The following is a 25,284-nucleotide window of genomic DNA, read 5'->3' on the forward strand; positions in this document are numbered from 1 at the left end:
CGTTGCTGCTCAGTTTTACATTACTTATTGTACCCTGTGTTACTACTGTAGTTGGTTTAATTTTGCCTTATACTATATCGTCAGCTACGAAATCCTTGATTTATGTTAGTGCAACTACCGTGAAATTGAGTCTGAAAAACTTCGAAGATGGCTTTATAACATTTATATACGAAAGGAACATATATGCTGATAAACGGTCTAGTTGCTACCTGCCTGGTAAAATTGGCTGTAAGTGATACTCATTAACGCATTAGCTACAAGTTATTTCCGTCAGTATTGGTCCGATTAGCAATATTAGTTTAATATGTCATTCTCATCAAATGCATATTTAAGGTATCAAACCGGGGAATAAGACGAAAACATTTTGTTTTTAATTTTCTATTTAAATGGTAATCAGCTCTGTGGTAAGCCCTGTCTGGTAAGATCCTAGCTTATATTTCTGGCGAATTTCCTTCTCCGTTTGGGATTGAAGAATTCCATTTTTAGCTCGGTTACATTATTTTCCGTGGTCCTTCATGAGTAAAAGTTTGGTGGTACGATATAGATTTAACGACAAAAGGTGATTCTGACTAGGAAAAGCAATGGCCCAAGCCGCTCTCTCCCATGAACTGATCTGACTGTGAGTAGGGAGGCTGAGGATATAGGTAGCGGTAGCGTGACAGGGCGGAGGATGGCTCCGGAGGAGAGATGGAAAAAAGCCTAAGGGCTATCCATTGGCCGCGTTCGTTACGAAAGGGGGCGTTGTTTTCGCGTTAATAACAAAGGGCTGCTCGGTGCCATGCCCCCAGAGGCCAATTGCCTCACTTCTGCTCCACGCCTTACTCGAAATTTACTTTATTCTACCGCTCTCAACCGGCTCCACATCTCTCATTCTCCTTACATCCTCCCACTGACTTCTAAATCCTTCTCCATCTCCATTTTAATTTGTAGTCCTATACCAATCTTCAATTCTCTTCTTTCAATTATTTCTCTCCATGCTTAAGTACCACGGTAGTCTCCGTTTCACTGGCTGCGTGATTCAGTTTTCCATGTTGAACAAAACTTTGACCTCGTGCGGGTTTAGCGGTAGCTGCTATTCTTGCGCACAAAATGAATTTTAGCTGTAAAAAAAAAACCAGTCCACGAACCTTTGCTCAAGATGACTGATTTCCTGTGTCAGAGGTTCGTGGCATTGAACTTGAAAGCTTGAAACAAGTACGAGGCAAGAAAGGGGTGCAACCGTTTCGCTTAATAGTTGTTCTTGGCGATTAAAACCCTCAACGTTTTCCTTTGGTATTTATACTATTTTCCTTTTCTCTTGTTAATCACGATTCCAATGCTTATATCCTTATTTTAAAATGTTTACTAAACTCAGCTTGTAATCATTGCCTTCCTTCAAAGATAACTTATTTAGTTTCCTTTGTGTTATTAAACGTATCTTTGATAATGGCAACGCAATAAAATTCCGGGGGGATGTTTGGCGATAAAAAGTGGAGGTGATTGCCTTCGAAGTGCTTGCGAAAAACCACAGTGCTTTCTTTGTAATGATGCTCCTCTGTTATTCATAAGACTCGCTTTGCGGTTGTTTTCACTATCGTGTTGACGGTATTATGCATAATAGTAGTGGGTAAGAAATCCTTTACATCACACTAAAGCTTTTAAGAACGGTCGACAAAGCATTGGAATAGAGGAAGAAAACGTTGTATGCGTACAATGTGGACATCCATTCTCCTTGATTATTTTTGCCGGTGTTTTTTCAGAAAACAATATCAACCGCATTACTTCTCAGTCCCCTCTTTTCTGACTTGTTTCCTCCGAGCACTCTTCCCCCCATCCCTCTTCACCCCCCCTTGGAAATTTTTCCTCTGGTACGCAGCTTGTTCGAGGCTTATAAAAGGGAAATTAAAACTCGTTCAACTACACCGCCTCCGGAAATAAAACTTTTTTCTCCATAGCCGACTCTCATTTCGTTTGCTCCCTTATATTCCTCTTTCCCTTCGAAGCAAATCCCTTCGTGGTATAATATCCTCCTCCTCTGCAACCTTTCGTCCCCCGCACACGCTTCAAGTGATTCACTTATTTCTCCCCATTCTCTGTGGACTCACAAGCCTCTATTAACCCCGACGTTTGTGGTGGCTTCTTCTTTCCTTCATATCTCCCCTCTTCAGCTGCAACTCCTTCACCCCAGGCCAAATTCCCGTGAAATCCCGTCGCCAGCTCCCACTTCGTATTTTCCCTCTCCCATTTTTTTTCGCCACTCTATACTGTGGTTTTGAAATTAGAATTACGCATCGGGGAAATTTATTGTTAACGTCTTTAATCGCGTGCAATGCCCGCAAATAATTATTTTGGACCCACAATCGCTATTTTAAATAATTTCTCGTGGATGAGCAGTATATTTGCATTGTTTAATCTGCATCGACACCCAGGTAGTGTTGTGAAGTAGCGAGCCAAAAACGAGATCTTCAAACGCTATTGACTTGGGTACTTACTGAGAGACGCGACGAGGGGTTATCACTATTGCATAAGTGGGATTATCGGAAGAGTGGTTATCAATCTTGATTACCAGTTTTTTTTTCGTTAAATTCGGAAAAGAAAAAAAAATATGTGCGGGTTAAAATTATTTTGGACGATGTATTGCCTAAATTTTCCAGCATTCTGTTAGGGTTAAATCTCATACATGATGAAAACTATCTCTCATGTTAGATATTTTCCTAGGGTATTGGGAAATACTAGCTCACAAATACATACTGGATATACTACCCGTATCGCTACATCGGAGGCTATTTTGTTTGCTTTGCTTGCCACTTTTAGACTAGGGTTACACTTTAGAACGCATGAAAGGATCAACGTCCAAGATCGTGATAATGGGTGGGTAAACTGTCGAAAACTAGCGAAAAGATGTTCTCGACTATCATTTGCGAATGATTACTAGAACATGTCGCTGTTACCAGTGGCGGATCTATGGGGGGAGAGGGCTATAGCCCCCCATTGGGTATCCAATTTACACTGGATAGAATGGTGATTTTTTTCTGACCCCCACTACTGCTGGACTTTTAACCCCCACTTAGCCCCCCCTTGTCCCTATCCTGGATCCGCCACTGGCTATTACCTTCCACTGGATGGATGGGGTGATGTTCGTCTAAATCTATCGTAGCCTCAGCCATTCCCCATGCAGTAGGTGTTTTTAAAAATTATCATCTTAAGTACTTATTGCGTTAGAAAGATAGGATGACACGGCAGGCTACGTTTCCTGCTTTTATAATTTGCAATTGCATCAATTGGATTTTATCCGTTTGTTAATTTAATCTTGTTGACAATTTCTCCAATCCGGTTTCAAGTAGGTACTTTAGCTGTTAATAATTTTTGAAAGTTTAGTTTTATGTGTTTCAAAGGCTAATAGTTTAACCTATATATCTTATTAATCGACTTCATGACTGAATTTTTTGATTTGCATTACCTATGAAGTCCAATGTTTTCCAGTATTTCAATAAAAATTGGAATTAATCTTACATCTACCAATTTCTAATTTATTTTATGGCCGCCTCATTTTTCGTGCAGCTGGTGGTTTTCTATTTTATTTTGTGTCGCATATCGGAATTATTGTCATGCTCACTATCCATCAATAGCTTGAAAAATACGGTCATGGTGAAAATCTCTTTATCTGATTTCCCAATTCTTTTCTGAACTTTCTTTTGAAATTCTTTCTTGCCTGGGTTTCAACACAGTTTTGCCGTCACATGGGAGTGACCAATTTTCGTTGTTTCAAATTGATTCTTTTCATCTTGCATTTATAATTATATCTTAGTATTTTCCCCTTTTTATTTTGGTTTCCTATCGTTCCATGTTACTTAACCTTATTGTTTTTTTTTAATAATTTTAGCGAAAATCGTCTTTCAGGTATTATGTAATAACATTTCGAATTTTTTGTTGATTTGATCCACCGGTTGAATATCACTAAATTTTTTTTGATTTTCCCGTTTAATTGTTATTGATAATATAAAAACTATGTCATGATGAAATGATTTCGGTACTTTGGTGAAAATGTGAGAAACGCGTAGACCTAGTGTATCAATATCTGCTCTGCCGAGGATGGTAATTGCCCTTGACAAACAATGTGAATGAAGTTCTCTAGGGTTTCCAGCTGGTTGTGGAAGCTAGCGGAACTGTCCAAGCTCCTGTGACAGTCTCGCATTTTGTTTGCTGATCTCTTAGCTGATTTTAAGGAAAATCACGATAACTTCATCAGACCTTCTATATTGATTGCTCGCTGTATCTATACATATTTTTCCTTTCAAGGTAACAAATAAGCAATTATGCAGTGTATTTTCAGGTCTACTAAATGAAGATCTCTCTGTTTTCAACCTTATAAATTTTCTAAAAGCCAACTTATGTCGAAGTGGTATCGTTTTCTGTGGACCTGTGCTCTTAATGGTTTCAAGACGTCCATCTGCTGCAATCGGCTTCATGCATTTCGAGGTATGGTTCATTTTTCTCGAGGCCATCCTTCTCTTTTCCTTCCCTTCATGTTTTCTCGCATTCCTAAGCGTCTCTTCTAATGGCAATCACTCATCCCAGCCTCATGTCACGCCCTTCTTTCAAGTGTCGCACCCTCGTCGATGGGAGCGAGATGTGAAGATCTTCCTTCCAGAGTCGTCGCCTCCCTTTCCCTCTCTCAAGGTTTCGTGAGTGATAACATTTCGTGCTCGCGATGAAAGGGCTCGGCTAATAAGGACCCTTGTATTAAGCGCGAGATGGGGTGAATGTCGGCTACCGGTTGCTGCCGTGGTCTTTCCCTCCCGTCCTCCTTATTATAATGTATCGTCCTAATGGTCTGTTGATCTGTAATTCCAGAGGGAGAGGAAAAAATGTGCCTGAGAGATCTTGTTAGGAAGAACATGGAGTGCTATTCGAGAAAAATCAAATGAGAAATGAATGATGGCTGGCCTCGTGAATGCTGCGGAACTCAGCCTTGGGTAATTGGTTAGAAAATTGGATATCATCTGATTTCTGTGCCTTATACGAATGTGCATATCGTCCACGCAATGTTTTTATGGATTGCCATTTTTGGAATGGTTCACATCCAGAAGCACTCATATTCGTTCATTTATTTCTGCAGTGATTGCATGTGGATTGTGATGAAACCAAAGATTGCACTATTTGACTCTGTATGCTAATTCTTCTGTTTTCATTAGTAATGCAAATGCAAGGATGTTAAATTTCCCCCTTATTTAGGAGTTACGCATCTATTTTGATGGCATTAATATACCTTGATGACCATCTTTTATTACATGTGTTTAACCCTATCATTAAAAACTCGATTTCGCGTCTTGTTATAAAAAGAATAATTCCTTACATAATACGGCTGAGGTTTTCTTTTATCATTTAAGTTGAGCCGAAAAATGTCTCATTTTCGATTCCATTCGATAATTGTGAAGACGAGCTGTAATAATTGTTGCGCCGCACTAAGTATTCAACTTCTAAATCTGAATGTCTCTACTTGGCTCTAAAATAACCTGCTAGCCATCCTCCTTTCTTCTAATTTCCTCCGACGAACTGATCTCTTTAAATGAGTCTATATGCTGCGCAAGCGGTCCCGCTTATCCGATCATGTTTACCCTTCCAACCCGTTGCCTCCCCAAAAGATTTCCTTCCTCATCCCTCCAAACTCCGAAACCAGAATCATTACCATTCCTTTGTAATGGAGAATCCATCCCGTCCGCAACCCATTGATTCAAGTGTCTCAGGGGAATGTGATACCTCCCGGGTTACGCCCCGCTCGTTAGCCGACAATCCTCCCTATCTCCTTCCCGACCCGCGCTCACCCCTCTTATTTCATCTTCCATCCCTCTCTCCCGCTCGTGGGTGGACAACAGTGCCACCTCCCTGCTTACCTCCTCACGGCCCCTCCCTCCTTCCCCCTTCTCCTTTCATCGGTCATTGTTCCTCCCGAATGCCCGTGACCGCTCGCTCTCATAATTTACGTCATCCTCACGGCGCTTCTGTGTGTGGGGCCCCGCGGGGTGGGTGCCGTTGGCCGGGGGTGGTGGCTCCGATGGTAGATTCCATTTCTGATGCTGTCACTTTCAAAGACCCGGATGAAAACCCGCCTCCAGCGCGGCAGTCTCATCATCGACCGGGCCCAGCTTGTGTCCTCCACGCATCGCCACCTCATCCTTCATTCTCACGTCTACCTCGCTTCCTCTTTTTTTTTCGATTGGCCACTCCTTGCTTCTTCTCCCATTGAACTTTTGCCCTCTCTCTTCTCTTTCCAGCATTGGTTTTTTCCGATGAGGATGGCTTCCGACTTGTTAAGGGAAGCATTATTATCAGCCTCTCTTCTTTCTCCGTCCTCCCAAATTGGAGATTTGAACGCTCGCGTCGTCGGTGCACGCCCCGGAGCGTATGTGATGAATGAATTATGGGCCGGGTCCGGCGGTTTGGTGCGCACCCAGATTGGCCCGCGCGATTGGAGCTGCTAATTGAGTGGCCTGTGTGGTTAAGCGGGCTGATTGGTGGGAGAGTGCCTGGGGTTGGGGTGCGGTGACTCATTTCGGCCTGCCATTATTTCTCTCATCCATCGTTCACTGGTACGGTGCTTGATTGTTTTTATAATGTGTCTTGCGTAAATAAATAAAAGTTTTTAGTATTAATGGCTCGGGCTGTATTTGAAATAACCATTGCTATGGAAAATGCCATTCGTTTTGCGCATTTCGTATTTGCTTTTCCTCAAGACTTATTGATTTTTGTTTCCTTACGGTTATTTTTTACGTTTATATTTTATGCGTTTTTCTTTCTTAGCGATTAGAGGTGTATCGGCTTGTTTTTTGCTCATCTTGCTCGAGAATCATTTACTCCGTTGTTGTTCCTTAGAAAAGCGTGAGTAGATGGAACTCTCCCTTTATCTATCTATTTTCGACTGGGAATTATTGAGTTAATAGAGTTCGATGATGGAAAAAGAGAGGTGCATATCCCTTGAAGGTTATTTGGGTTATTTTGTTATTAAATTCAGGAGGTGGTGTTATCACATTGCTCTACTTCGGTTTTTACCTTTACATCAGGCATTATTTTGGGCGTGAAAGAAACGTTAAAATTATACAGGGTGCTGTTATTTTCAGCGAGTGATAATTGACACAGCTCCATCGTAAATTTGACCTCCATTTTGCTGTTGGCTAGTATAGAAGATTTATTATATTTTGGGGATGCTTTAAGGTGGAGAACAGCTTCACTTCCTATGTTATTGCTGCTGGAGTTATGTCCTTTCGTCGAGAAACAGTTTTCTTCGCTTGCAAATGCCTTTGAGCGTTTTCAAGCTGGCAGAACTCATCCAATTGTAGTTCGTCTACTCCTAACGAATTTTTTCCGATGCTCGATAACAAGCTCTTACAATGTTATGAGATCAAATGATTTCGTTATTCACTATAAGCTACTTCTCTACTTAGTAACAGGGTTTTTTGGCTCCTTTTTTTAAATGTACCAGCAATCTTGGATCAAGGTTTTTATTCGATGAAAATTCCCCTTGCATTACTCTAATAGTGGCATACAGAGTGTAATTAATGCAATGGATGAAATCATGTCTTAAAATGGGCTACTAAATGCGATTCAAGCCTATAATTCCATTGCGTGAAACGTGAAATCAGAAAATTAATAATTTAGAAGAAAAAATAGCGCCAGTTTTAGGCAGATTATTGATATTCCATCGTAATTTTGTTTTCCACCGCCTATTTGTTAAGTTGTAATGGTAATTGCAGTTAGTACTTCCGTTTTGAGACCTTACACTTCCGTTTTGCACATGTCTCAAATACCAGCTATGAATTTATCTTGGCGTAACTCCTTCACCATCTCATATAGGTACTTTCAAATTTTTTATCACCTTGCCTAATTATATATTTTTGAGAAAGATCTCCTAAACACGTCACATAACGAGTTTTTCACGCATATCATGCCCAGTATTAATAAATTGATATGGTTTGTTCATCTGTAGTCGTAATGGAACTTTTACTTCTTATCATGCTGGTAGGTTGTTTAGCTGTGAAGATTTCTGTCGAGTCCAATCTTCCTATAAGTTATTTTTGACACGAATATAGTTGGCGAAATGAAAAAAAAAGAAATACAATGTTGGGATGGGTGAGACGGGGGTGATGAATAAATGGTTGTGTCGGTTTTCATGTAAAGATACCATAACGGTTAGATTACCTGCAGTAATAGTACCGTACAAATTCGTAAGCAGGTCCTATTATCGTGACATTTTCATATTATGAAATCCGAGGCAGTTAAACAGTAGGTCAGCTAACGTTCCCGCACTATGGTGGTTTATCTCTCTGTCACCATCGTCTTTCGCATCGTTAGTCAATTTTTCGAATTCGTGTTGGCTTGTTTTACAAGATTCTGAATGGTAATATTGAATAAAGTTTGGCAATTCAAAGCTTTGCAATATATTCTCGCCGTAGTTAATGGTCTCTCTTTTTTCTGTCGTTCGGTTAGCGTTATAATCGGTAATTTGAAAATTATTCATCATTCCTGATTACTGGAATAAAATGATCCCATTAAAATTCCAGTATGAGGAAGAACCTGTAAGTTGTACAAAATTTTATCTGTGCAATTACTGCGCAGTTGTGTAATTTTTTTGCATATTAGCATACACATTGCCTTCCCTCTGGGCGTTTATGCTAATATTTCACCCTGCCTTCTTTCTTGTACCCATCCAGTTTCGTAGTTATACCTTCGGGCCGCAATTCGTAAGAACGATGAAAATTCGACCCAATTCGGGTATAAAATGAATAAAACATTTCCAAATCGTTTTCAGGGTAGCTACCGGAACAGTAGCAGTCGTTTTAGGGTATAAATCAACGAATTGTTTCCCTAACGGGAGTGGTTGGACCAACTCATGTTTTTCCGACTACTACCAATGGAAAGATGATTTCCTCGAAGAATGTGTGAAATAAATATTTCATACGGATAAACGCAGACGAATAATTTGAGAGCGCATAAAATTTTCGTAAATATTATCGTTATTTCCTCTATTTCTACTGTTTATCGATAGAAATTCCCTGCCCTCCCGATTTACAATTCAAAATATACGTATCTATATTATCGATTTCAGTATCATATATGTTTCGCTGGTACTTATTTGAAGACAAAATATAACTTCGGTGATCCAATTTCGATTAATATTTTTGTTTAAAATTTGGTGAGGGAAAAGTTTGAATATAATTTTGTCTGAAATTTTCAGTTTTATTGGCTAAACTGGCCGTGGGAAATGTTTACGTTGTATTCCGTGATTAAATATGCTATCAATGGGGGGGTGTGATTTCTTGCGTTATTATCTCTGTCTTAAAATATTACCGTGCTTATTGTTGGTTCTATTGTTGTTTACGGCTTTATATCTACTACTCATTTGGACAATGAAATTGATCGAGTGCTAGGGAAGAAATGTAAGTTGAAAAGCGTATTTTTCGTGTGTTATTCACTAAGTAATTGTGTCAGTTGGATAGACTAATGCTGTTTTGTGTGCCAAAAATTCCGTTGATTTCTATTTTCATTTTAATGCAATTATACTATGTAACAAATAATGGTTCCTAGAAGTTGATATATATATTTCCATCACTTTGTGATTTCTTCTCCCGACTTAGTAAAAAAAATAAATGCTATTTATACTTGCAATTAGATGCTCTATTTCCATAAATTTCAAGTCTATGCGCCGGACTTTAATCTCAGGTTTATGTGGGCTAAAAGAAAAATGGAAGACAGTGGTTTAGATTTTCTTGCTAGAGAATGAACTTAGCTAATGAATTTATTTCCAAGTTTGTTGGACATCAATAAGTTTGATAACTGTAAAATCATCTATATTTTATATTTTGCAAATGGTTCGGTTAATGTACACTTTTGTTCTCCATTCAGCATTATATTTGCTGCGAATTTCCTTTTTATATTTTTGCAACATGATTTTATCTGTTTCTCCTTTTAGATAGCATTTATTGATGCCAATTCTCAGTGTGTAATATTTTCTCCGTAATGGTTTCTTTAATGTTTAGGCTACATGTAAAATGAAATAATGAAGCCTGTCTTTATTAGAGGTCTATTATCTGTAAACGAAAGGTCAAAGTGTGATCTATGCTTAGCGACCTTAGAAACATTTACTTCATGGATAATTAATGTTTCACACCTCGTTATAACTATGGTGGGATCTTGGTTTGAATCTTTAAAGACACTAACTCATTATTTTTTCTTGCAAATTCGCTTGGAGAAAGCCATAGTCCTAACGGGCGCGACTGTTAGTTCCCATGGTCTTCAATTGCCAGTTAAACGCGTTCGCTGATGCTTAAAGACGGAAAAGAGTGTTGGTCAGTGGAATCCAATCACGGTCATAACAACATTACTCGTTGAAATTCCCGTCATTGTATGAATCTATGTGTGCAATTTTTTTGTCCTTAAAACACCGTTGACAAACTTCGCTCGTTCTCAGTATCCAGTAAATGAAGATGTTTGGAGATCCCTAGTCTCCCAGATCCCAGAGTCTTGGAATAGATTGCCTCCGAGCCATCGATAGCAGATCCGGCATTACTATTGATTCGGAATGAGTGAAAGTTAAGTTACCTGAACTCATAGTTACGCTCGTTGGCATGTTGTTGTGCATTTGTGGACGATCCGCCCAGTGTCTCAATATCGAAGTCTTGCTGAACCAAAGGAAGTTAAGCCGACTAGAATCACGGCTTAATGAACGTGGTCTATTTGTGGATGAACATAAGTTTTCAAGGATGTTTTTCTGCAGTACTTTGACGTATTAAAAGTAATTTGCCTACTATTTTTTTACAGTTGTAAAATATTGCTTTTACTGAGAAGCAATGGAAATGCCGGTTTAGCATACAAACTTACAGTTTTTATGGGATTATATTTTTAAATGGGACTTTTTCCAGAAGATTAAATACTGCTTTGATTTTCGATGCATTATAGGAACCTATTTGGCTTTGAAATTTCTTTTAGCTCAAACTTAGGGTGGGTATAAATTTTATCTGTATCTTTTTTCGTCGGACAGTTAACTTATAATGGAGGATTATCCGAGAATGTGGCTTTTGCTTAAGTTACGTTTGCGCTTTTTTCCCTGGCGGCATACCTCGGCCGTCCTCGGTGGCGACCGAAGGAGCCTTTCACATGCTGGGTAGAGGTTCGCGGATTATTCTCGCTGGATGGGTTTATAACCACTTAGGTCATGGCTATGTATCATGATTCAGTTCATTATAGAAGTGGATCTATTGGTCTTGCTACGTTTTGAGTTAAAAATGCTTTTATTAGTATGTCCGCACTTAGCAAATGGGATATTGAGTACCACTAACTCTATCTCTCGCGGAAAGTGCCAGGAGCGCAATAGCTCACCTCCTGCAACTTCACTCTTAGATGCTGATTGTTCACTAATCATTCAAAAGTCAATATTCCTTTCATTTTAGCATTAACTATTTTCTTTAAATTATAAAAAATTAACTTGTATTACAAAAAATTCATCAAATAGCACATTAAAACTGTGAAACCACGTACAACAAAGATTTCCCAAAGTTTTTGATTAAATACTTTTAATTGTTTTTGAGACCTTATTTTTTTCCTAACCTACGGCAAAATCAGCAAAAATGCCTCGACTTTTTTTTAGCATAGTACCTAGAAAATTGGTTGGTACTCAAAGTTTTAACGGGCAATAGCTTGGAAAGAGAGAAATTTGTGTACCATGGTGTGCTGATGGTAAAATGTTTCTTACTTTTGACCAAGTACTCTGGAATCTCCTCATGTTTTCCTCTCTTTTACGTTCTCTCTGTGTGCCCAACGTGTAGAAATAGTTTCGGTCTTAGTAGCCTCAAGGTGTTTAAGTGGCCTAGAAAAGGAAAGCAAACGAAAAGTGTCTTTCAATTCGTTTTTCAGTGGCTCCTCTTCAAAGAACGGCCCAAAGCTGGCCACAGGGAATGGAATCATCGCTAAGCAGGCGGCTGTCAACTCTCTCGCGCGAATAAATGTTCCCGCAGGGACGGGAATAGTGTGGGCATGAACCCGATCTCGCGACCTCACCTCCTCCTCATGCCCACAGCCGTTCGAATTCCCGCCCTAGTCCTCTCACACCTGCGCCCCCCCACCCCCGTCACCCACCCCACCGCGCGCATTCCCCCCCTCCCTCCACTTCCCCATATCCAACCAGCCCCAACGGACCGTCTTCATGTTTTGTAATTATTAGTTTTATTCTGGAGGTCTTCCAGATAATTGAACATCGCAGCTTACATCACGGAATATTACACTGCTATCTCTCGGATCTGATCTCCACCGAGCTCACTCAAACAACCCTTTACGGACACGATCGCGCTGCGCCCCCACCTTTTCTACCACCGTCCTAATCTGCTCCCCTCCCCTACCTTCCCTCCCCTCATGCCCTATCATCCCTTCTTCCCGCCTCAGCCACATAATGCTCGAACAACCCTATCCCATCTTTATATCATTCCCACCATTCCTGCCCTCTTCCCTGTCACTTTTTACTCGTGCTGAACACCAGAAACAGGTATATTGTTTCCTCTCGTTTGTGTATGTTGAGAAGGGGCCGAGGAAGGACTCCGTTTTGGTATGCTTCTTTTTTTTGAGAAGGAAGTCGGCTCCTCTTGGTTCCTCTTCGCATAACAGGTGATAAACGTAAGGGAGTGAGTTCCTTCGCGGAGATAAAGGATTCGGCTCCACGTTCTCGCCTTATTTATTGGTCTCCGCGTGAACCGTTCAGTAGACCCCCAACTTAATATCTCGTTATCTGCGAGATCTTTACTTATTAGGGCATTTATATTGTGTGGTATGCCTTATCTTTCGGATCTTCTATTCACTCTCTCACCTAGAGGTTGTCGCACTTCATAGCTCGTATAAACTGCTTGTTCTTTATGTACCTACTCTTCACTTACAATGTAGCTAAAGCATCTTTGTTGTCTAAATTATGGTGTTTTTTCCCTCTTGCTTGAATCCATCGGAATGTTTTCCTTTCAATTTATATGGTGCTGCTGCATTTTATGCGTGGTTATAAGAGCTATTTCTTTGTATGATTATCATCAAAAGCCGTGTAACTTCTAATACCGGTTGATTTTACCTTTAATTAGCGATTAAGGATATTATTTTCTATCGGTTTGAATTTTGGCTTATTCTCCTCTGGTCACGTATTTATTTTCATTTCGTCTGATTGTTTTTTTTCCTTTTGCTTTTTTCACGGCTGCCCATTATTATCTTTTTGTAAGTAAACGGACGCACGTATTATGTTTTAGAGCCAACGTGCTCCAGTCGCGATAGTCTACATTAAATTTTAAATAATTTTTTATTCCAATAAATCTCGAGTAATGTGTTATTTTTTCAGATTTGCATTCTGTAAATAAACTGAAGTTCCAGGTTCGATTTTTGCTGCCTAGTTGGTTGTACGAATCGGGCTTTTACGCGTATGTGTTATATCTCTATTTAAAATTATTTTCCTCGCTAATGTAAAGTTACTGATATGGATAAATTATGCATTTTAAGTTTCGTTGTTTCAACTTCTATTTTCCCTCAGGTAGTAATGCATTTGCATTTCCTTCTTTCTCGATATCCAGTCGCATGAGGTTTTTTTAGTTCAAAACTGTACAATACACCCCCGATATCTTTATTTCCGGTTCAGCTACCTATATCGCGTGGCTGGAATTTATTAAGAGTTGATTTTTATGGTATTGTATTCCCCTTTTGTCTCGACAGGTATCAGGAAGCATTCTAAAGCGTTTCGAATTCATCGAAGTGTATATCTTCAGGCCTGAATATTTTCAGGTAATGGTTGAATCCGTTTACGTATATCACTTTCACGAAGACTGAAACCTTTGTTGAACACTGAAATCTTTGTTTTTAACTCAGTTACTACATGTAATCGAAAATTGGCCTGCCACAATCTATAATTTCCGCTGTCTCTAATCAGGTGAGAAAACCGCAATTAGCCACGTGATTGTCTTGGCTACCGTGACATTCTGCGTCCGTTGGTAAATCACCTAGTCAGTTTCTCTTTCCGCGATTGTCGTATCCAATTACAAGTTTATGTATCCACCGCGAGACCGTATCGTAAAGTGCAATCAATGCCCATTCGTTAACAAAGTTCCAGAGATACTGAAAAAGGTGCGCGCTTCTTCTTTGTTTCCTGGGCCCGTCTGGTGTTGATTAACAAGATCGTAACGATCCCTGTCCGCTTTTCTTTCATCTCATCAACATCTGCTCTGCCTCACCCCACGCCTCCTCACGAAAAGATTTCACCCAAGCACGTCGGTCCTCTCTTTCTGCTTCCTCTCCCTCGCACCTCGATTTTAGTCTTTCCTCGCTCATTACTTTCCCCAATTCCGTGTTCGCACTGCTTTTTTAATCTGGCGCCGCCTCTCTTAATCGTCTACTGCGTTTTTTAATGTCACGATAAATCCCGAAATATATATATTTCTCCTTCAAACTGGTTCGAGTCGTCGTAGATTCCGCTCAGTATTGCATCAAACAGTCGGCTTCGATGGATAAACGGGCGCGGATATTGAGAAAAGATAAATATCTATCTTCGTCCCTTCGAGTAATTGGCCGCTACGGGATTCCATCCTTAGGCGCCCGAAAAAAAATATTACGCGCGGAGGAGGGAATAGCAAAGCTGGAAGGTAAGGATGAGAAAAAAATCGAGAGAGTGGCTAATGACGGAATTATAAGAGGCCGAGGGAAGGAAATGAGGGCGTTGGGAAGGCGATAGGAATGGAAGCGAGGCGCGAGGTGAACGTTATAGGGGGGACGCTTTTATCGCCCGTTGAAATCGCCCGCTTTCGCAAATGTAATGGTATCACGATCCCGCCGCAGAAGGCGGCAGTCGTCGAAGGGGATCTCGTGGTCTCCTACCGCACTCACCTCTTAGCCATTTATCCGTCCACCTTTCGCCGAGCCAATCGACCTCCCCTGATGGCTCGGCCGAGTAAGTACCAGTTTGCTGCCGTAGTTTGCGGGAGGTGTGCTCGCTTTATAATGTTTTTGCCTCACGGAGATATGGCTCCCGCGGTTGTTTCTTTTGGAAGTTACCGAGATAAATGCGTTCCATTTTTTTTAAGCAGTGTTTTTTTTCTCTGCGCGGATATCTTATTTTTCTGGAATCTTTCCTGTAAGAAGGGTCTATCACGTCATTATGTGGATGACTCCCTTTTTATCTGCTAAACTTAATGTAACTTTTAAAAACTGATTGCCTTGTAAAGATCTCTCGCGTAAGGATGTAGCTTTAACTTGGTACTCGTGACGGTGACCTTGTGGATGATTTGTGATAGTGTTTACGAAACCTTATGTTTATATGATGTTGAAATTTATCATTTACCTGAAAATGTCTTTTATAAATAATTGATCATTCAATCTCCGAAATCTTGCAGTTACTTTTTGCCTCTTTAAAAATACGTAATGCTTATCGGGCGTTTTTGATGAGCGAATCTTCTCGAATTGTACTCCGTTTGAGGTTTCCTTTTGCACAGTCAACCTTATCCGATCAAATTTTAGATTTGGAGATAAATGGTATGCTTGCTGGAGTCCCTTACCGTTTTCTCTCCTCCTGAATCGTCTTTATTAATCCTTATGTCTTGGTTATTGGAAAATGCTTTCCCTACGGATTTATCTTCTTGTAATCGTTCTTTTAATTAGTGCTTTCGTGTCTATTCTCTTTTCGTCGTCAAAAGGCTTTTTCAAGGATAACCAAGTTACGTTTTTGTTACACCTCTTGTATGACACAGATATCTTGTTGCATTGTTTATAGTGTCCGTCGCTTCTGCATGAAAGTATGTAAACTTTCAAAAAAAGTTTGCAATCGAGAAATCATATGCCTTGATCTTGAGTCTTATCCTTCGAGTGCGCAGATAATGGAATCACATTTTTTCAAACGGTATGAATTTTTCCACTGCTGGATACTAACGGCTAGGCACTTTGAAAGTTGTTAGTGCTCATAAATATATGATTATTTGATACATATTATTGGTTTGTAAGCCCAAATCCTCTGGTATACAAGCCTGACGACAAGTTACTCACTCTTGAATGAGCTGTGATGTTTTTTTTTCAAAATTTATTTCGTCATAATCCTTGTAATTTTCTTTAAATCAAAGGAAACGCTTACTTGAGATATTTATCGTAAATTTGCCCATCTTCTCTTTATCTCTCATGCCATCGCCTTGCATTCATTTGTTCCGCACTTAATGGAGGAGTAACCTTACCGCAGGCCCTCTCCGTGAATTTGCTGTGAGCGCCTTATCTTCTTGTGCCCTCTTCTCGTTTGGCAGGAAAGATTTACACCTCTCTCTGATTTGTGCCTTCTTTGGATTCCCGACCACTGGAATTGCCTCGTGCCTGCTTCGAAACTCTTCGTTAGCGCGATTTGGGTCAGATAGCTCACCTCTACCGTACAGTCGTGCCTCGTTTTGCACTCGATTACATTGCTTCTACAAGCCGGGTATTAGCCAAAGAATCTGTTCCCTTCCTTTCTGTTGCATTTTTCAAAAGAACATTTGCATCACTTGATGATCTCCATTACTCAGCCAGTAGATAATGATGTACACTTTACTTGTTTATCTCTAGTCGCCGCTATTGATGTGATTCTTCTCTCTCTCTTCGTGGTTATAGAATATTCAGAGTGTTTGGTATTAAATTAGTCATCATTAGTTTGACGGCAGCATACGTTTATGTATTTTTTACGAATTAGAAAAATACAATAAAGTTCGTAACAAAGAAATCGTAATCGTGACATTCCACTTCGAATAAAGTTGTGTGTTACCCTCACTTGGCATCCCATTTTTCAGCTCGACAGAATAAGTTCTTTGCTTTAGCGTTTTAATTTTTTTTCAAATATGACATTTGTTATCAGTGACTATTTTCATTAATTTTATATAGTCGAACTATTCGAAAAATGTTTTGGCTTTGGTGGCTAACCTATTGAATAATCAAAGTTGATTATCCTGCATAGCTTTATCTTGGTTAGCGTAATTACTCCATCTTTTTTTAAATTTTAGTTTGTCATCTGTGTTAATGATTCTCCTTTAGGAATCATATTGATTCTCCCAGGTAGTCATATTGTACGTGTAAAATCGCTTTAAACCTAAGCCATAGCAATCTAGAGCTCGTTATGCAATGAATGATGTGCCATAATTCTAAATGGTTCCACTGTAGTCGTAGTAATGCCAGCATAATTTTTTTAAATGAATATTCTGAAAAATGTTTCATGAAACCCTTCATATTAAATAATTGTAAAGCTATAAGTAATAGCACTGCTGAAATATTTTCTGTTTTTTTTTCGAAGATTTATGTGATTCTCTGTTGATATTTAACAATTTCATGAGCTATTGGCATAATTAACTGAGGCTGGTTGCGAAACGGTAGGGCTAAAATTGAATGCCTTTGTTAATCCCGCAGCATAAGCAAATTCATGTGTAAGATTAGGGTTAAGTTAAGGCATACGTTTGGGCAATATTCAAACTTGTTGAACTTGATCGTGTAAGTCGAGTCATCGATAACACCCGTCACTCACGGGAGATTTTTCTTCCATTTTACCGCAATATCTAGTTTTATGGAGCCGTAACGCTGAAAGTCTGGTTATACTCGTGACAAATTGTTTATTCAGGTTGTAACTGCAGACAGGGGGTATCTAATCGGAGTCTTGTCACATACATCTCAATGGTTTTGGTGTATAGGATCAAGTAAGTCTCTTCTCGTGAACATCAAGACCAACCGTCCAAGCGTCTCGTTGTAAGCGTCGTCAAGTTAAGTTTGGATCTAATGTCGCCTGTCCAATTCATTGCTCCCTTATCAGAAAATGTCCGACAAGTGGATGGTGGTCGTTGGAAGAGTCGCAATTATAGGATTTCCGGTGAGGTAGTGTATTCGCCGTCTCCCACGCTCGTTCCCTCAGGTGTGCTGAGGTGTGGTCCCCACCCCCTTCCTATCCTCACCCTCCTCACTCCCAGACGTATGGTAAACTGGAATTTTGCTTGTATTTTGTAATCCCTTTCTTATGTCTTCTCTTTCATCTAGTTCTTTCGTAATTTGTGTTCATCCTTCCTTTACCCTGTGAAATGTAAGTGAAGTATCAGCAGTTCAACCTCTTTGGATGGTCTTCATTAATTCCTCGTCACATTTACCGTGCGTAGTTTTCGGCTAGAACAGACTGCGTTTATTAGACGCTAATAATATTTTGGATTCCGAGGGAGGGTGACGTGAAGGTTCCGTTTTTTCCTTGTTGCGGGAAGAAGGTTGTAGTGGCAAACTAGAACTTGTATTATTTTACCAATATAAACCAATTAATTATGCGGATTATTTTTATGAAATTTTCGCCTTCGCTCATTGCTACAAATTCCCTCTTATCATTCTTTCGAAAAGTCATATTGGTTACCCATGGACTAAAAGTAACCCCCGTAAAATTTTTTTCTTTGCAATATCATGAATAATTTGTAACTCAAAAAGTTAATACGTGTCGACGGAATATCTTATAGGTATGTATTGTTACAAAATGTGCCCTTATTTCTATTTTATAAAGAAGTATAATGGACGAGTTCCATTCTATGGGGCTTAACTACGTTGAAGTTGCCAACATGTCGCGGTAAGGATATTTATCTATTGAAGGGCACGAAGTTTTTATATTTTAGGAAGTAAATATCTTCCCTTATTTCTGTTTTATGCCAGGTCGTAATTTTTAAACTAAAGTTGACGTTCTATTTTTGTTTCGTCCATTTACTGCTAAAGCATAATGTTGTGAAATTAAATAGTGCAGCGAAAGAAGCCGACCTCTTCCTTGGCAGATATATCCGAAGTAGTTCTGTGATGTCGATATTTATTAAGTTTTTATAACGGATTTTTGTCGATTTTTTTACTGACTCCAGAAGTTAAGGTCTGCTATCTACCTGACAAACTTTTCAACTAATATTGGCATTAATTGAACTATAATGGCACCATTGGCAATAAATGGGTATCCGGTGAGAATCTTAATATCATGATCCTAATATGAGTGGGTTGGAAGCCGAGGGTACAAGTGATTTCTCTTTTCTATACAGAGTTAGGTACAGAAATTAGGTATAGAAAACAAACGCGATCAATTAGATATATTGTTGTGCATTTGATTTTCCACTCGATGTCAGCACAGAACTGAGACTCACTCGTTTCCCTTGGCAACCAGGTTTTTGTGTATTTATTATAACAATTATCTTTACCTAACTCTGTTGAGAATAAGATCACTTGTACCCCTTGGCTTCCAACCCACGAATATATAATCCTAATATCCCTACTACAAGAATCAAAATGTTTCTTCTATATCACGGTATTCTATGGTGATATATCATCCGATAAAAATAGCCGCCCCTAAAATGCCAAAATACCCGATAAATATTCAATATCATAGTATACATTCCTCTATAATACCTTATGCCTATCTTGGTATTTTATTTGGTGGCTATTTTTCATTGAGTGATATAACACAATATGCTACAGTGAAACTTATCGAGAACAGTCAGGCGACAGTTATCATCCTAGCATTAGTTATCAACATCTCCAATTGCTGATATTTAAAAGTATCGTATTCTGGTATTTAATTTTTATATATATCGCCCAGGGTACCTCATGTGATCGTAGTGGTATAGGGCGATATGAGGCGGGCGGCGGCCGGGACCGATGTGTGCACCGGTCGTGGGAATGGGACGCTTCCGTCAGGAGAGGCGCACCGGCAATGGCTCGGAACGCAATCATAAAGGCGGAGGAGGATCGACCGCGGATGCACTGCCTTCTTCCACCCTACCCCCCCATTATTCACGTCTCCCAACCCCTTTCCATTCTCCCCTGTACCAACCACCACACACACACTCACACGAATGCACGCGTCATCGGCCGGCCGATGCAAAAGTCACACGCCGACTTTGCCCCCCATACCGTCCGTTCCCTTCGCATCCTATAGTGCGGCCGACTTCTTAACCCCGCGTCACCCTTGGCGCAAAGGGATATTCATTCTCACGGAGGAAGCCAGACGACGAGGGGGGAGAGGATAGATATGGCCTTCCCGGCCTTCGCCGCTTCGATGTAGGTATTGAAGTCGCTTCGGCGGTGGCAAAGCCATATCGGGAGAAGAAGAGACCGGGGTATTCATTGTCGGCTTCCTGGCTTTGAGTATCTCGCACACCTCGACGCTGAAGCACCCGAGTTCATTGCCGACAGCCGCCCCCTCGAAGCGGGTGTGCGAGTTGGGGAAAATGAATTTCTGAGCCAATAAGTTAATGATTCTTTTTTGTTTCTACTGGATAATACCTGTTGAATGACCGAAATAACTGACTTTTTTTGCCTGTGAATCAACTGCTATCACTTCCAGAGAAGAGAAAAATATCAGGGGTTATTATATCTTGCGGGGATGTTTTTAAGCAATTTAAATCATCGACCACTATCATGTGGAGGGTACATTAAATGGCTATGTCAGCCACTAAGTCTTATTTTTAACGGCGACGTATCAATCACCGTGAAATGAAGCAAGATGGTGCTAATGACGGGATACGAAAAAATTAAATTCTGATTTTCCATATCGACAGATTTTTCTACAGTAATAACCAAGTAAAAAATTGTCATAATTACTAATTTTTCGGCGCATCAACTGCCTCTTGGGATAATGATAAATATATATTTATGAAGCTTTCATTTTTCGGGCACGAAATTCAATAATCATTAGCATTGAATAATTCATGGTTATCCGCTATTTCCTTTAAGTAGAATTTTTTATGGCATGCTGTCCAATGCGTTTATACGACCAATGAGCCAAAGAGAAATAAACTATGCTCTCACATGTTTTGAGGAAGATTATTTTTCAAGCATCAAATCATATTTAATGTGTAATAATTTCTTCCTCAGCTCTAATCTTCTTAAGTATTCACCACAATAAAGTGGAGGGAATTTGTGGCGGAGGAGGTCTTACCTCAAGCCCATTCACAAAAAAAATGAAGCCGAGAGCTCAAGAGTCAACGAAGGCTTCGAGAGGAAAATTACATGAACAATTGCCATTATTAATTTGTGCCCGCTAAAATATTCCTTTTTGCCATCCTTAGATAGTGGCATTGAGCTGATTCAGCCGCCTTTTTCGGAAGATGCGCTTCAATTAACGTAATGCGAGCTCACAAATCCTTGAGAAGTTCTTGAGCCTTCAGAATATGGCCGTAGCGCCCTATGAAAGGAAAATGGGAAAATTGGTAGCATGGAAGAGAAGCCATCGCTATAGTTCGTTAGCAGTCAGATGAGGTTTTTGTACTAATAAAATCAAAGACATGATTGCATAGAAATCTCCTAGCCGATGGCTGAAGGGGATTGATGTGACATTAACACAGGCTGAATGGGAAAACTGAAGCAGTATCGTAGGCTTAAAATTCATTTAACTCTCCTATTGTTTACAAATCGTAGATGGTAATGAATACATGAATTTCACCGACTACGACTGATATCCTTAATTGTTTATTTTCGAATCTAAGGAGGGGTAATGACAATCTTTTCATATTCGAAGAATTTCAATAAGTCCAATATATTTTATATTATTTTCATACCAAAACGTGCTTCATTAATTTAATGTTTTGATAATGAACGTAGTTCACACTAAGCTACACACTGATTGAAATATCTAGACACTGAGGATTTTCCATATTCATGACTATTTATATTTCTGAATAATAATATGAAGGTCCCGCTAAAATATTTTATCGAATTTATACTGCATTGAACGGCTTAAGGAGTTCAATTTGGGGCGAAATGTTAAAAATAAAAGTTTGCATTACAAAAGAAGAAATGTTTGCAAGAATAACTCCAGGCAGAATACTTATTTATTTGTACCACAGAATCAAAATTATAGCTACTACTACTGAGTTACTCCCTTTTACTGGTAGTGAACTATCATTTGAACGGAACCATCTCACGATATACTAAGAAAAAACCCTGGGAGTGAGAAAATCTCAGAAACTGGTATAGCTTGAAATAGAATGAGAAACTTGGTAACTGCTTCGAGAAGATTGCGGAGGAAAAAAAGTTACCCACTGAACGCGATCGTAAAAATATCCTTCGATGCAATGCAAATTTCAGGATTTCTAAGTGTCCATTCAAGGAATCTTCATGGCGAATGGGAAGAAAAAAATAATTGCATGCCGCCAGAGGCGAGCGAGACAAAAACGAGAAGGAGATAGACAGAGGGAGAGAGAGCAAAAAGCGGACGAGAAAAACTGTCAATACGGCGGCTAGAGCTCGTCCATCCGTAAAACTGCGGCGGGTGGAAGAGGCCAGCGGGAAAGGGGTGGAGGAAGCCCTCATCGGAACATCTCATAAAGGCAGCATTCTAGTATTTTTTCCCCCTGCCTTTCGGAGGCAAAGCTTTCCCACAGTTTACCCTTCCATAGACGCCCACGAAACCGCACTCCAGTACACTTCAATTAGTGTCGACGGCCAACGAGTCGTTCAACTCACACGATCCAAGGAAAATCACTTTTTTTGCGATGGCAGCCAACAAACCCTTGCTTCGTATGCGCACTTACCGGCTTGCATTCTTTATTCCACGCGAGATTCCCATCCACGGCGGTTTTATACGACGACTTTTACGACGTTTTTCATCTGAATTCTGAAGATGTTCACCCCAGAAAAAAAGGGGGGCTCATACCAGCATAGGCCAATGAGGAAGAGCCGCCAGAGTATATGCTAGCGATTTACCCAATTAATTACTTAGTTCAAGTAATGAAGGTAAAGTCATTAATTTTTGGATGAAAAGGTTCAACCTGCGGCAGTTTTTATTGAACCATTGCTCTAGACAATTATGATTAAATTTTTATGCTATAAGAAATGCTAGCAGGAAATATGAACAACGGAGGAATGGCTTGGGAGTTGAAATTGACACATGATATCTTGCAAAGAGACCTTTCACGACACGAATTAAGTTCTGCGAAATTTAAGTACTTAACTAAAACTGTCAAAAATAAATTTCATCCAAAGTTTAAGTAAAGATAGCAAATCTTTTAATTGAAATGTGAATAAATACACAGCTATCACTGATATGATGGGATGAATGACAGGGATCGCCATTACCTGTGCCGGATTTTTGGGAAGTTTTAATAATTTCTGTAGAGGTTCGGGATAAGCCGAAGTATTCTCGCTACATCTACAAATAAAGTACCTAGCTGGAAAACTCCTTGATATATTCATACCCACTGTTTCACTCATCAAGTAATGAGTATAAAAATGGATGCGTGTGATTTGGATAATTAGGTTATGAAGGTTTACTGCACACATGAAATGCTTGAACGAAGTTTTACTTACGGCTTTTATTGTTTTCGTTTTCGCTTTAATAAGCATACATTCCCTGCGTTGACAAAAATTTAATGGGTTGAAAGAAAATTTGGCGTTGAAGCTTAACTTATTCATTGAAGTGTTTAGGAAAATTGATCAACTCTTCTTCGAGAGAAGAAAGAGAAGAGAGTTCTCAAATTCAGAAATGATTATGAGTGTCCATTTTTGTCATGCTTTTTAAATGCATTTGATATGTTTTCAAATATATTTTTTAAACAATATTTTGCAGCATCTCTAAATTCGTAGCCACCATGCATGTAGTCCTTTAGCGTTATACCTTTCTATCGAGATCTAAAATAGTCTTGGTAATGCAGAAGAAGGAGTTTCTTCAATGCAGAGGATTTTACAATCATCCTCTGCAGTATACTGACCGAATTATAATGACCATTTGATTTAGCGTGTCATTGGAAAATAGTTGCTACCACTATCACAATCGTGTATGGCTTTGTGTTTTGTAGCCTTCCAAGTTTTGACTGTATTCCGTACGGTGGACAGTATTCAACATAGTCATTGTCCTCTCTAGTATTTGCAAAATGTATATCAATATCTGTACTCCTTGGTATTAGTACCGGAATAATACTAATGCTACTGATATTTATTTTATGCAGAAATCCAAGATTTACTTGGTATAAGATAGGAAATCACAATAATCCCCGTCACTCTACGTAGCTCATTATGTCCATCCGAATCTTGCTTTTCAACCATCTTGTTATCCCTTATTGGCTGGTATTCGAATCATCATAAATCGTTCCGCATAACATTAATTTTATGCATGTTCGAGGCAATCAAACCACATCGTTTTCAGCCAATTGATTCTTCATTTTCAATTAATGGGTCTCGGGCAGTGTGTATAGATCATGGAATTAGCTTGGGTCGAGTGCCCAAATTTAGACACGTGTCATAAATATTCGAATAAAAAAATAGAGATTAGGCTTTTTCGGGCATATGTTGGATGTTGAGAATATCGGTCGAAGTTGAATCCGTTGATAGTAGGTTATTAACGAATGTTCTTATTAGCATACCCTTTCGGGATGCCGCTTTAAATTTCTCATGCGGATTACTCCTCTTTTTATCTCATTATTCTCTCCCGTTGCTATTATCTTGCCAGTTTTTTCCCCGGCCTTAATGTTCATTTCGACCCGAGCACCCATTATTTCACAGCGGCGAATGAATAAACTGGTTCTCGTCTGTACGAGCTAATTGCGCCGACTGGCTACGAAGGCAAAATTCTATCGCACTCCCTTCTCTCCTCAAGTAGTATTTTTAACTCAGGGTCGTTCCATACCAAATCAACCACACCGTGGCAACCAATGAGTCAAATTTTGACGAAACTTGGTACATTACATCTCTCCACCAGGTTATGAAAATAGCCCAATATATTTTACCTAGCATCAATGGTTTTTACAGTTAATGCCTTACAAACTAGTTGAAAGAATGTATATTCTGAAAGAATTTATTAGTCAAACAGTGTACCTCGGTAAGCGTGAACTGATTATCAAAAAAATTGAGAAGCCTCAAGTTTGTTAGGCTGTACCTGAAAAACTATGGATGGAAAAAAATATTTTGGCTTTTTTCATAACTTGGCAAAAGAATTAAATGTACCAAGTTTCGTCAAAACGCAAGTTGGTCTATGCCAAATCCTCATTTTTGAGCTTGTTTGGTATAGAATGGTCCCTTAGAGAAAGTTTTTCTGTAGCCCTTCATACCTCCTATCTAATTTTGTGTCACCGTACGCATTACGCTTAGCTCTCGAGTGTCCTAAGCACCTGAGTAATCCCTGTGGAATTTTACCTGATTTGAGTTGAATTTTAAGGTGCTATTTAGTGATCCTCGCCGTTTGGAAACTCAGGAAGCATTCGATTACTTTTTCCCTAAAGTAAGTTGCGTTTTTCTTCAGTTGCTATGTCTAACGTTGATTTTAACAAAAATATAAATGCTATATAGCTCTGAACATACATT

Source organism: Ischnura elegans, chromosome 1 (genome assembly GCF_921293095.1).
Source record: "Ischnura elegans chromosome 1, ioIscEleg1.1, whole genome shotgun sequence".
Classification (NCBI taxonomy): Eukaryota; Metazoa; Arthropoda; class Insecta; order Odonata; family Coenagrionidae; genus Ischnura; species Ischnura elegans.